Source organism: Lissotriton vulgaris, chromosome 6, assembly GCF_964263255.1.
Source record: "Lissotriton vulgaris chromosome 6, aLisVul1.2, whole genome shotgun sequence".
Taxonomy (NCBI): domain Eukaryota; kingdom Metazoa; phylum Chordata; class Amphibia; order Caudata; family Salamandridae; genus Lissotriton; species Lissotriton vulgaris.
Genome location: NC_141694.1, coordinates 1,154,773,169 through 1,154,787,414, shown reverse-complemented (window position 1 = coordinate 1,154,787,414; position 14,246 = coordinate 1,154,773,169). Strand labels below are relative to the sequence as shown.

General features: G+C 45.9%; 1 protein-coding gene across 8 annotated transcripts in view; it reads right to left on the bottom strand.

The window, feature by feature from the left end:
- The window catches only part of MAP4K3 (mitogen-activated protein kinase kinase kinase kinase 3), a 1,209,829-nt gene that overhangs the window by 394,560 nt on the left and 801,023 nt on the right, over positions 1 to 14,246 (bottom strand). The gene's annotated exons all lie outside the window — the stretch shown is intronic.

Genomic DNA, 14,246 nt, shown 5'->3' with positions numbered 1-14,246 from the left:
GAATCTATTAGAACCTGGTAGGGAGAGTGGCAATGAGAATGCACCTACCTTCATAGGAAGGGGGGTTAACTCTGTTATTGACTACATTTTTGTGTCACCCCCTTTGCTGACCATAATATTAGCCTATAGAGTAGTGATATCACCATTTAGTGATCACAACCCTCTTGTTTTAGAATTGGATATAAGCGCCAAGATTACCACCAGGGCATCGAGAAGGGAAGCACCACGAGTCATCTCTACAAAGGATCAAGGCAGACGGTTAAAATGGGACAAAATTGTACCTGAGGCCTTCTTTGAAGAATTGATGGTCACAACTGAATCCCATATGGGCATCTGCCTAGATGATAATGTTGTGGGTGAGGGAACGATAACCTCCTTCTCAGCCATCTGTAAACAAATAGCAGCTAACCTAAATAAGGGGAGGGGGTCACATCACAAGAAAGCCCATAGATGGTTCGACAGCGCCTGTTCTAAAGCTCATGAGGCCCTCCTCGTGGCGCTTAAAAGAAGCCCTAGAGATAGAACTTTAGTTTCCACTCTCCGTAAGAAGTACAAATTGGCAATCTGCCAACGTAAACAAAAAATTAAAGAGGAAGCATGGGATAGCCTACAGGAGGTTGATGTGTTAAGGGATAGCAGGAAGTTCTGGGCCATTATTAATCAGCCATTTTTTGCGGATAGCGATAGCTCTGACACGGATTGTGTAATTTCGGACGATGTTTGGCTTGGGCATTTTAAGAACATATATGGTGACTTAAACATCCCTCATTTAACATGTGTACCACCAAGCATCAGCTGCCCCGGGTCCCCCATCAAATTCAAACCGCAAGAAGTAGAAACGGCTATCCGTGCTACTTCCAAAAATAAGGCACCAGGCCCGGATGGGGTGCCTGCAGACCGTTTCATTATGTATCCTAATTTCTGGGCTAAAATCCTAACAAATGTATTTAATGCTGCAGCATTGGTGGGTTTCCCCCCCTCTTGGGGTTCTTCAATTATTGTGCCCATTTTCAAAAAGGGGAGCCGTGGGGACCCCGCTTGCTACAGGCCAATCTCCCTGTTGGAATCTTCCGTCAAAATCATGGGAAGAGTTATCTTACAGAAACTGGGAGATTGGCTGGATAGTGGGGGGTTTCTCTCAAATCTCCAGTACGGTTTTAGGGAGCACAGGGGCACCATGGACCAGTGTCTTAATCTTTACCTTCTGATCAACAAGTACACAGTGGCAAAGGAAGGTTTCTTATATCTAGGGTTCATGGATTTATCATCAGCCTTTGATATGGTGAACCGTTCAAAACTGTGGTGTATCTTGTTAGATATGGGTCTAGATGCTCCCCTTGTCTATTTTCTAGCCTCACTCCATCAGGACCTAGCAGCGTCAGTCAGGGTCACACAGGACGGTAGGTGCACGGACTAATTTAGATCTAGACGGGGAGTCAGACAAGGTTGCATTCTGGCTCCTCTTCTTTTCACGATCTACATAAATGGCTTGGAAAAATCTTTAGCCAAGGTTGGTGCGGACATCCCTAGTGCAGGTGGAACGGGTATCCCGGTCCTCCTGTACGCTGATGACGCCGTACTCATCGCCCGTACAGGTCTGGGTTTACAAAGGCTGTTGGACAGCTTTGGAAAATTTATGGAAGCCCTAGACCTCAAAATCAATAGTAAAAAATCCCATGTCATGATCGCAGGGGCCGGCAGGAAACCCAGGAATGTCAACACCTTTAGATGCCTGGGTGCGGAAGTTGCAAGGGTCCCAGTCTTTATGTACCTGGGGGTTCTATTCGATGAGAAAGGTAATTGGGGTCCCCAGATGAAGCATAAAAGTAACATAGTGGCTAGATCTACCACAGGGCTTCTCAATTTTGCTAAAAGACTGGGAGCGAAACCCATGGAACCCATGCTCAAAACTTACAAGGCCAAGTGCGGGCGCAATTGCGTCTTATGGGGCATCAATTTGGGGATATGCCAATGTGGACAAAATTCAATTAGTAGAAAATAAGTTCTTCAGATCACTGCTGGCGGTACCACATTCATCGTCAACCATGGCAGTACACAGTGAACTTGGAATGGGTTATATCACAGACCTCCTTAAGGCAGCACCGTTGATTTGTTGGGCAAAGACATGGCTGAATGAGGACATTACTCTTAATCATCTCATCCTTAAAGACTGTCTGGCTCTTGATAAGGCACATAGCATCCCATGGCTGGCATACGTTAGAGCGGCGTGTGTCAGGCTGGGACGCCCGGATCTGTTTTCCACCCCAGAGGGTATTAAGAAAGAGGATTTGGGTTGGATCAAGCAGAATTACCGAATCATGGCTGAGGCAGATAGGGAGGAGATAGAACTAAAAAAAAACAGTAGTAAGAAGTATTTATGCTCTGCAGTCCTCGCCCCACATAGAACCCTACCTCAAGATTGTAACAAAGCCATACCATCGCTTCTTGCTTACAAGGTTCAGATTTAACCTTATTCATCTTGTGTTGGGCGACCTACAACATTGGGGTAAGCCAGCTGATTCTCCACCATGTTCTTGCAACAACTTCTCGATACAAGACACTCTTCACCTTATTATGTTTTGTGACAAATTTGCGGAGGCACGAAATAAATTTTTGTTGCCCATATTACGAGAAGCGGGTTTCTTGCAGGTGAGGCCTGCACTACTGTATTTGCAATTATTGAACAGTGTGCGAGTAATCTTCAGCGTAGCTAGTTTTCTGGTGGCTGCAGCAAGAGTGAAAAACAAAAGAACCCTACATATAAATTGAATTAATCCACTTCCCATAATTATGGAACAGAAATTCTCATTTTTTAAACTGTATAATAGTGGCTTTTAATTACACCAGGAGATATTTTGCACTAATTAGTCCCCCATGAACGATGTAATATATAAATTGTATATAAATGAATGTATGTACATAGATGCTTGTTTTTAAATGTATACATATATTTTTATTCTGTACGTATGTATTGTTTCTTTTGTGATTTTAATTAATCGAATAAAGAGTTTTTGACTGACTGACTGACTGAATCTTAAACGCCAGACAGAGAGCTTTGAACTGGATCCGGGCATTGATCGGTAGCCAGTGCAGCCTTCTGATCGTAGCTCTAGGCGAGCACCGATGAGGAAGTCCAAACAGAGTTCTTGCTGCTGAGTTTTGGACTTGTTGGAGTCGCTGTATCTCAGCTTTGTTAATCCCTAAAAGCAGCACACTGGCATAGTCCAGGCGCAATAGTATAGTGGATTGGACAATGAGCTGCCGGACTGCTGGATCGAAGAACTTCAGGAGAGGATTAAGACCTCTTAACAAGCCAACACAAGTGGCTGCCACTCTCTTAGTGTGGGTCTGAAAGCCAAGCGCGGAGTCCATCCAGACTCCTAAGTTCTTAACTAGTGTCTTTGGCGTTGGCACAATCCCCAGCGAGGTCGGCCACCAGTGCTTGTTCCAGAGATGTTCTTCCCTACCAGTAGGACCTCAGTTTTGCTCGCATTAAGCTCTAGACAGTTGTCTGCCATCCATTGGGCTACTGCGCCATACCGTCTCTGAACCTAGTGGCCGATGTAGATGGCCCTTCAGCTAAGGTGATGACAAGCTGGGTATCATCGGCATATGATACCATCGTTAGGTCCCACTCCTTTGCCACAGCCACGAGTGGCTGAACATATAGATTGAAAAGAGACGGGCCTAATGCCGAGCCCTGAGGGACCCCCTGACCGATGGAATGGGATTGAGAGAGGAACGGCGGCGCTGATACCCTGAAGGATCTTTCCTTCAGAAATGATCTGCACCACTCTAGGGCGGTTCCCCTGATCCCTACCGCCTCCAGACGATTCAGGAAAATGTCATGAGACACCATGTCGAAGGCAGCGCTGAGATCCAACAAGATCAGCGCTGCACTCTGACCGGCATCAAGGATCGTCCGCAGATGTTCAGTCGTGGCTAGTAGAGCGGACTCGGTACTATGGCCCGGCCTAAAGCCGTTTTGGGACGGATCCAGAATGTCATTGTGGCTCATGTATTGAGATAGAACATTATTTACATGGGCCTCTGTAATATTAGCTACCCACGGGAGAAGGGAAATTTGTCTAAATTTCTCCGATTTAGAAGGATCCAGCGTGGGTTTCTTAATGATGGGAGAAACCCAAGCCTGTTTCCAGGCCATAGAAACTCTGCCCGTAGAAAAAGACAGGTTGAGTATAAGCCCTAGCGGCTGCTGAAAGAGCGCCAGAGACTCGATGCATTGTGCCAGCCTCATAGGGTTTGCCACATAATCTGGCAAGCTCTTCAATGGAAATCTCCGGTATAGCTGCTAAGATGGGACCGCTCACCTTAGCACTTGCAGGGACAGCTAAGCCTGGGGAAGGCTGCGGAAATGATTTGTAGATTTTTTGCACTTTTTCTACAGAAAAGATCGCGAGTTCCTCACACTGCTGCGTAGATGTAATACTGGATGCAGTGGCTCTATTGCTCTTGAGCTCCTGCACAATGTTAAAAATGCATTTAGTGGGGTTAGCGCTAGCTTTAATTTCTTCAGCATAGAACGTGGCACGTGCAGAGCAGACAGCTTTATGATAACACTTTATTTTAGCCAAGTAGATTACTTTATCCCCACCTTTGTAATCCCTTCTCCATGCCCGCTCTGCTCTTTTGCATTCCTTTCTCAGGGCTCTCAGGGACTCGCTGTACCATGGACTTGAGTTGGACATACGCCCCTTGGTCCATTTAGCCGAGATGGAGGTGTCAAGACCCCCTACAATCCAGTCACAGAAGGCAGTGTACGCCACCTCAGGATCCACCATGTCTGCCAAGGAAAAACCCCTAGAAAGGAATGGAAGTCCTCTAGTTTAAGTTTGTGCCAGGGCCTCTCAAGGACCGGGTTCAGCCTGTCAGCCCTAAATGGCTCAGTTATCTCCAGTCTGGCTTCTATCAGGTAATGGTCTGTCCATCCCATAGGCTTGGGTGTAGCTGTACTCATGGCAGGAATATTGGAAAAAACTGGATCCAGTATATGCCCGGCTGTATGGGTACTATCTAATATTAATTGATCTAACTGTAGGGCCGCTAGATCCGCCAGCAGGTTACAGATAGTGGTATCCTGGGCCTGATCAAAATGAAGATTCAGATCCCCCAGAATCATAAAATTGGCAGACCCCACCACCAAAGAACTAACAGTCTCTAATAGTGCCTCAAACTTAGCAGCAGGCCCCGGGGGACGATATATATATAATCCTGAGAATGTGAAATGCAAGCTTATTTCTATTCTAAACGAGCACCCTCACAGCCCCATATGTTTTCCTTGATAAAGGAGCAGGGGTATTGCGCTTTATAAATTATCGCTAAACCACCGCCCCTTGAGTCCCTATTTAAGGTATTGATTAAGTAGCCAGCAGGGAGAGTGAGGCTAAGTATACCTGTCATGTCATCTCGCAGCCATGTTTCACAAATGAAGAGAACGTCAGGGTATTCCTCCACAATGAGCGTTTGCATCTCCATATGGTGTTTAGCGAGTGACCTTACATTTAGTTGGAGAACCTTAAGCTGCGATTGTTTATCTAATCTCATTTCTCGTCCCACCCTACAAGGTGCAGGAGTGGTGAAATCACAAGTATCACAGTTCAGACCTGACTCACCTATTTGGGAAGGCAATTCCCCACAAATCCTGCCACCTTGCTTTAGAGCTAAGAGTACCTCTCTGTCATAGAGCAGGAGCTCCCGCAGACCTCGGCCAGGGGTACTGGCGAGAGGCGATGTCCTGGCGAAGACAATTTTGTTGATAATCATATTGTGTGGAGTGTCATGGGTTTTGGAAAATGATCACAATATGCCTCTACGTAGTAAGGATTAGGTTATTCTCCCAAAAAGAACAGCCCGGGTAATGTATTTCTAGACACACACAAGAGACTCTTTGGAGAAGGGACAGTTTGTAACCCCACTGAATCTGTCACTGGTTTATGGACAGCATATCCATTGTCACTTGTAAACTGTACATATACTCGTCCACCGCAATTTACAGAAGTGGAGGGAGCTTTTGATTTCGGCTATCCGGGACCTGGTTTTAATTAAAGAAAGCCGCTCGCTGGGAATGGGTTATCCAGTTGTGATAACAGTACTTATTGCAACAATTTTATATGGAAGAACAGAATGTTACTTCGGTTGGCTGGCATTACAAGGAATCGATAGTTAGCGTGGAACCTGTTTATTATCCTGTTTGTTGCCCCATTGTGAATAGTACAGACACTTCTTTGTATATCAATTGTTCTGGAATAGTACTGTACAAGAATACAATCCCATTAGTGAATGATAAAGATCCGAGTACTTTTGGAATGAACACTAGATATGCTGCAGTAGATTATGAAGGGCTGATTTATGCACGCCACCCAGTGTTTTACTTTTTGTCTAATGGTACATATTCGTATGTCCATAATGGTACAGATGATGTAGCTCTTGGGATGGTATTTCCCTTTGATGTGCCTTGTAAATATGCTAATCCTAATGTATGCTGGGTTAAAAGGACTTAAACCAAAGTATTCTGTGAGGGAGTGACCGATATGGAGGTCAATAATTATAGTAATAAGATCACGTTTGTATACATCCTTTCTTCTATTTTCACTTTGGGTGGTACCTCAATGGCAGGGGTAAGAAAGCTAGAGAATACCTTGGCTGCAAGCTGCAACTGTTGTCTACCACCACAGTGACAGCTTTACGAGACATCACCACTCAGTTGGAAAGTATGCAAATATATTCAGAACAGACCAGATATGCAGTTGATTTTATCTTAGCCAACAGAGGTGGTGTATGCGCGGTAGTGGGAGACCAAGGTGTAGTTGGGATAAAGAATATGGAAAAGAACATTACCAAGTACATTTTAGACATCCTCGAGAATATCAAGGGAATGGAAAGTGAAAATTGGAGATAGTCTCTTTTTGGTAGCTGGATTCTTGAAAAAGTGATTTGCCTGATTGTGATATTGGTGCCTGCTGTGCTCTTATTCAGTGCAAACAACTCCTTGACCATCGACAAAAGTTTTCTAGACCAATCGGTCCATCCGGACAGCTCAATACCTCACCTTATGCCAAAGGATGACACTGGAAAAGTTCAGATCTCTGAAGACCATCCAACAGAGGACAGGGATAACACGACAAACCCCTGGAGTGACTGCTCCGCCAATTTAACCTATCTGGGCTCTCAGGAATGGGCTGAACTAGTTGCCTCATATATGCCGAAAACATCGGCGAATCCATCCTCGCTCACAGAGGTACCAACAAAAGAAAATCAGCGAACAAAAAGGGGCCACGACTGTGAGGGCGTCCTGCAGGACCTAACCACCTTACCGAATTCCTCTTTGTCGTCTACCCCCAACGAAAGGACAACCCAAAAAAGCCCTCTACCAAGGACTCAAGCATCAGATATGGCAAACACGTGGGATATTTTGCTAAACACCTTCCAACGAACTGTAGACACTCTTCATTTTCAATCCGACAAAATGGACTTGCAGCTGACCCTACTTGACACTCTGGCTGTTTTTGTTGGGCGAATAGATGAGAAACTTGGCCAACTCAACTCGCTAATCATCAGAGCCCAGCAAGAGGCAAAGCTAGTGCGCAGCTGTGGGCCTATTATCGACAAACTCTCAGCCCTCCCCGAAATAGTATCATCCCTTATTGAAGGGTTATCAAAAGGGCAAAATCCAAGGCATGAGCACATCAATTCCAGTGAAACAGTTTTCTCCGGACAGTCAAACAGAGTGCCTACAGCAGCCAGTTCTGCCGAGAAGGGGGGGTTGACACCACCATCAGCTGATCAGGCGTTACCAGAGGGCCATCCGACAACAACTACCACGCCTCCCCTAAAGAATAACACTCTGCCCCTGAACGCGAAAGGGCGACGGCAGCAAAGGAGGAAAGACCGCAATAAACTGACTACTACAAGCATGCCAGAAGTGTATCCACTTTTTAAGCCAGTGAGAAAGCAGGAGCAGCTAGCCCACGGCTCGACGCCAGGACTAGTCACCTCTGGAAAACCTACCCCTACGGGGCCAAGACCCTCCGCAAACGAACCACACCCTGTAGACCCCACTGGGGTTCTCTCACAGGTGGAGTGGACGGCCCCGCCTGGCTCCGACAATGTCAACCATCGCACGCCGGGAAACTGCTACCCGAATAACGAAAAAGTCTATAGTTCCATCATCCCACCTTCAACATCTGAAACAAGAGGGGCACAGTCTAAGCATAGCTCGGACTGGGCACAAGTAGGTCTCATCAGCACCTACCGGGAAGGACCCCGAGCTCAAGAGCGCAGGACAACAGCACCTCCGAGTCCCCAAATTCAGCTATACTCCACCATAGCGAGCGCCCCTCTTGCTCCAGCTGCTCCAGTTTTTAAGAATTTTTCCCCCGGGGGTACTCGCCCAGGAAACCCATCCCAGCCCGACAACAGCGAGCTAGGGACTCAAAGTCATCCCCACCTGCCAACTGTTCAGGCGACTGTTCTAAGCAAGACGCCTACCACTGTTCTCTTCACCCCAGAGTACGTTTCAAAAGGCTCTTTTGATATTCTGAACAGAGGTAATCTCATACGATTACTCAGGACAATACCAGCATTAAATAACCTATCCTCAGCCGACCTTCTCTCTATAGAATTTCTAGAATCTGACAGACCACACGGTAACGAAGCAACAAAAGCAACATGGATTTCATCCGAAATCGCTAGTAAAATCTTAGAAGAGCAAAATCTCCTCAAAAAATGGGGGATTAAATCTGCCCTTTATCACAACATCGGATACCCGCTGCCCCTGCTTGAGAGGCCCAAGGAGGGAGTACCTATAACAACTTTGAAAACAAGGTCGGTGCTGAAAGGTGCACTGGGTCGATCTCCAACAACCTGCCAGGTGTCAGGGCTTAAAAACAGTTCATTGACGGCAAATCCCCACAGCACGGTAGAAGACCGACTCTTCAGAATATGTAACATCTCATATCCGCCATTGACAAGGACACCTAACTGAGTCAGGCCTGTGCTCGGTTACACCACGCTTGAAGTTATGTTCGTGGAATCTAAACGGCCTTAACAATAAAGCAGCGGACACCGACTTCCTACAATACCTGAAATCATTTGACATCATTCTCTTCCAGGAGACATGGCTGGAGGAGCCGGTCCATCTAGAGGGCTACACCTGCCATCATTCCCCAGCCATAAGGAGAAGTAAGTTCGGTCGGTTGGCAGGTGGCCTAGCAACTTACACTAAAATCTCAACTGTTGGTAATGTACAGGTGCTCACCTCCAATTCTCCATCCATAAATACTGTTGAGTTGGTATTAAATCTTGGGGGTAACAAGAAAGAGGTCCAGCTGATCAACACCTACATTAACCCAAAAAAGAAAAAACAAGAGGCAAAGCGTTTAACGGACCACTTACACCATGTCTTGATAACGCAAACTACACCCTACCTAATTGTTTCTGGTGACTTCAACCAATGTATTCTAGGGTCATCCCTGAACAGTGAAATTCAGACCCAGTCCTACCATTGGAACATCCCAAATCAAACTTGGAGCAGCCAAGGGAAAACCGCCAAGTCGGCAAAGGACCTGTTGGAAGACTTGGAACACATGGGCTTGAGGGTCCTAAATGGAAGATTTCCTGAAGACTCTCCACCCACGGCCACGTTCAACTCAGGCTACGTAACCTCGATAATTGACTATACGCTGGTCTCTCTTCCTCTTTTCCATAACATCTTGGGCTTTAATCTAGGGGACAAGGGAGACAGTGACCATCGCCCTCAGGAAGTCTCTCTTTGTGCCCCCCCGGACCTAATACTTCTAAATCCAACAGGCCCACATGCTAGCCACACCATAGACTTTAAACGGATTAAAACCTCAGTCGCCAACACGCCTGAGGTACTACAAGCTGCTAAACACCAACTAAAAAGCGTAAAATACCCCACAGGCGACCCTGTAGCAGGCTGGAAACAATTTACGGCTGATTTTGCAAACCAATATTCATCTATCGTACGGCACAGCTCATCTGCTGGCTCCGGTGCCCTAACAAAGATCTCAAGCTCCCAGAAATCAGCCCTAAAAACTCACAAAAAAGAGATTAACAGACAGCTAAGAATGATAAGAAAAAACCCGGGGGACAAGGTCCTTCTTGCAAAACTTCAGAAGGTTCGGACGGACCTAAAAAAACTGAAATGGACAATCAAAAGATCTAACGAGGAGGACCTCTGGGCAAAACTTCATTACGACTCAAAGGGCAACAATAGCTCCCATTTTTGGTCAACAATAAACAAAATTATAAATCCAAAAAACAGCGGAATAACGTACCACATCACCAAATCTTCATGGGAATCCTTCTTAGACTCGCATTTTAACCAGCAGGTCGCCACCACAAGCAAGCCCCAGGAAGTCCCAGAGGGCCAACCGTCACAAACAATAAAAACTTGGTTAGAATCCGAATCTGGAATCTCCGCGGCTCTGGTTAAGCTAATTGCGAAGGGAAGGAAGGACGGTGCAGCAGGGCCAAACGGGATTCCTCCGGCCCTCTTCAAACCTGAGCCAGAATACTGGGCAGAAACGCTGACCTCTCTTTACATATCTGTGAGCCGATTTAGAACTCTTCCTGCCTCATAGAGGGGTTCAATCATTTCACCAATTTATAAAGCGGGGGATAGAACATTGCCAAAAAATTATCGGCTGATCGCACTCCTGGATATCGAGGCCAAATATTTTGCGGGGCTCCTACTGACCCACCTGTGCGAATGGGCAACACACCACAATATAATTCCTCCGAGTCAAACTGGGTTCAGCAGAGAAACGGGAACTACGACAAACTTGCTGGCAATTTCGCAACTTATCGACAAAGCGAGGGTGAATAAACCGGCTCTTCACCTTTGCTTTGTCGACTTTAAGGCGGCGTTTGATAACGTTAACCGGGGTCTCCTCTGGAGAAAATTGGCCTCCTGGGGGATCCCGACCCCCTATTGCACCTTTTGATCGAACTGCACACCAACACGTGGGTCCAGGTAAAACTCGGCAACGGCACACACCTCTCCAGGCGCATCCCGACCACCAACGGCCTAAAGCAAGGGTGCGTCTTAGCACCGACCCTCTTCAACTTATTTACAGCACGACTTACCACCTGCCCTAGAAATCTGCAATGGGCACGCCCCACGCTTGGGAGGCAAAGCGTTGCCCAGTATATCTTATGCAGACGACGTGGTCCTGGTCAGCCACACCAAAATAGGTCTCCAAAACCTCATCAACGCACTGCAAGGATATGCCGAAGCGAACCTGTTAGAAATAAATCTTGACAAGACCAAATTTCTGTCTATAAATGGGAACAAAAAGCTGCATACTTGGTTCCTTGGAACAAAGGTTGTCGCAAACTGTTTAGAATATAAATACCTCGGAATATTGTTCGACAAAGGAGGTCGCTTCTCGAACCAACTAGAGGGAATCAGGAAGAAAGGGATGCTGATAGCGACCATGCTCAAACAACTAAAGTCTAATCTGAATGGTCCGACTCTGCTCCCACTGCTCCGTGTGGTGCAAGTTAAGCTAGAGTCATCTATTACATACGGCAGTGAGGCTCTAAAAGGCAAAGACGCGAAACTGCTGGATATAACAATTGCAAAGGCCTATCGACTTCTCTTTAACCTGCCAACCTATACCTCACAGGCCCAGATCCGGCTAGAGTTTGGACTGACCTCCCAAAACCTTGCAAGAAGAGGCTCGTACATAAAGTGCTGGCAGAAAATCAAGAACTCGCCAGAAAATTCACTTAACCATCTGCTATGGCTAGACTTAAGCAGCTCTCTTCAATTGCCGGCGAAAACTTTCCTAGAGGAATCCCTGACTGTCACAGGTCTTAAAGAACTATGGGAAACTCCTTTACCGCATGTGCAGTTCAAGCGTGTTGTAAACAAGAGCATAAAAAGTCAATCGCACTTGATAAAGCGACTTTTTCACAAAGGCGACACGCATGGATGACTCTGTCCACATACAAATCGCCTGGGCGACAGGCATACTTTGGTCTGCGGTACGGCAGGAAATCAAAAGAAGCCTTTTTAAAATACAGGCTAGGAATTTTACCCTCTATTCCACATCTGCAACCATGGTTGAGAAGGGACTATGGGACAAAAGGCAGGCTGTGCGGGGCAGAAAATGAAGATCTCAAACACCTATTATGTATCTGCCCAAGGCTGAAAGAGGAAAGAGCAGCTCTGTTAAAAACTGCCTTCAACGAACAAAAAATCCGCACACGTAGACAAGCGGTTCTTGCTTGTTTTGACCCAGGCCTTCCCCCACTAAACGGGATGTTGGTAAAATTCTTGAAATGTCTGGAACTGAAACTAAAAAATCTGGCAGAGAGCACCAGACCGGACTAGTTGAAAATTGGCCAAGACTTTATACTATGACCACACACCCGTACCAAATTGTTTTTATTAAGTTCTCTTGATTAAAAAAAATATATATATATATCTTTCTTACAATCTTTTATCTGAATGCATGAGCTTTCAATGTACTTTTGTAATGGTTTTAATTAACCTAAAAACAATAAAAATATTTACTTACTTACTTACAGTGTCTTCCGTTCTGTTGCTCCTATTGCACCACTATTCTCACCCCTAAAAGGAAAATATCGATTCATGATACCAATGGCGCAATTATGGTACAGAAAGAAATTGAAGACCCCGTGAATATAGACAAGGGCATTTTCGAGAATTCTTCCCTCCTCTCATAAGTGCCCATAAAAATGTATTGTTGTGAATTTGTATGATTGCTTATGGTTCCCTGTTGCTGTTAGAAAATGATTTAGCTCATTATAAAGGGAGAGTCTGTTACATTAGAAATGTTCATGTTTGCGCGTTGACCTATGTAAGTTAACATTCGCTGCGCCATTTTCTTTACAGGCGCCATTTTAGCCTGTTTAAAACTGATCTAGTTCAATTCCCAGAAATGTTCCACTATAAGTTTTGTTTCTGCCACGTTAGACTTGTTTCCATAATGAGTACACTGTTCTTATTGATGCATACCTTTCTCACTAGATAAAGGCCCTCTCACACTTGTCAAGTGGCGGTCCGAATGGAACAACCTTGGAATTGAGATACTTTGTAAATGATAGTAGTGCTGAAACCGTTTTTTGTATTTTACTGTTCAGCTGCACCTGCCTAGAAAATTCCGCTGTAGGCGTGTTCTAGCCCGGTTACCGAATGTACATATTGTATCTTTATGCTTGTTGATTTCAGTCCCCTCTGCAACACTCCTAGTGACTGAGCAGAGCCTGTTGTGCTAGGGAAAGAGAGTAACTCAGGATATCAGAAATGGGCTCGCATGGGATCAAGTGATCTCTTTCCACACCATTTTAAAAACTTGGCCCATCTACCAGAATAGACAGATTGGTGGGGTGTCTTATGGCTAATAAAATACAATCCACCACATCCGGTAGGAGAGAGAAAGAACTTAGGTTGCCCCGTTCAATCTCCTGGCATGAAGGAGCAGTCTCTGGAGGTTTGGGTGTAGAACCTGCCCCAGCGAGAGGAGGTTTGTCCTGAGAGGGAGACGGAGTGGCGAGTGTGACGAGAGGAGGTAAATAAGGTCTGTATACAACACCCATCACAGCCAATCCTGAGCGATCAATATGACACGGGCCCGGTCCAGGCAAATCTTACTCAGAACTCGAGGAATTAAGGGAATAGGGGAAACGCATAAACAAGCTGTGAGCCCCAATTTAACAGAAAAGCATCCCCCAAAGTTCCCCGCGTCAGATACTGTAGCCTGCAGAATGACTGCCAGTGCACGTTCTTGTGAGTGGCAAACCGGTCCCCCACATCCTGAAAATGTGAAGGACAACACTTATGATCAGCCGAATATTGCAGACAGACTGTAGGTACGCACATTCAGTTCTCCAGCCATATAATTTGCAATAACGCAAATCTGATGGTCGTGAGCGCAGGACCAGAGTCATAGAACCTCTCCGCATAGAACATACAACCCTACTGATCCCTGTTTGTTGATGTAGCACATCATGGTAGTGTTGTCTGTTAAGACCTCAACCGACTGACCGCGAAGGAAAGCAAGACGGCCTTGAGAGACAGACGTATTGCCCGCAATTCCAAAAGATTGATGTGAAACAAACTTTCCTCTGGACACCAAAGACCTTTCACCTCCAGGTCCCCCAGAGGCGCTCCCCACCCTAAAGTGGAGGCATCTGTGATCACTGTGGCCACCTGATAAGGAGGGTGAAACAGC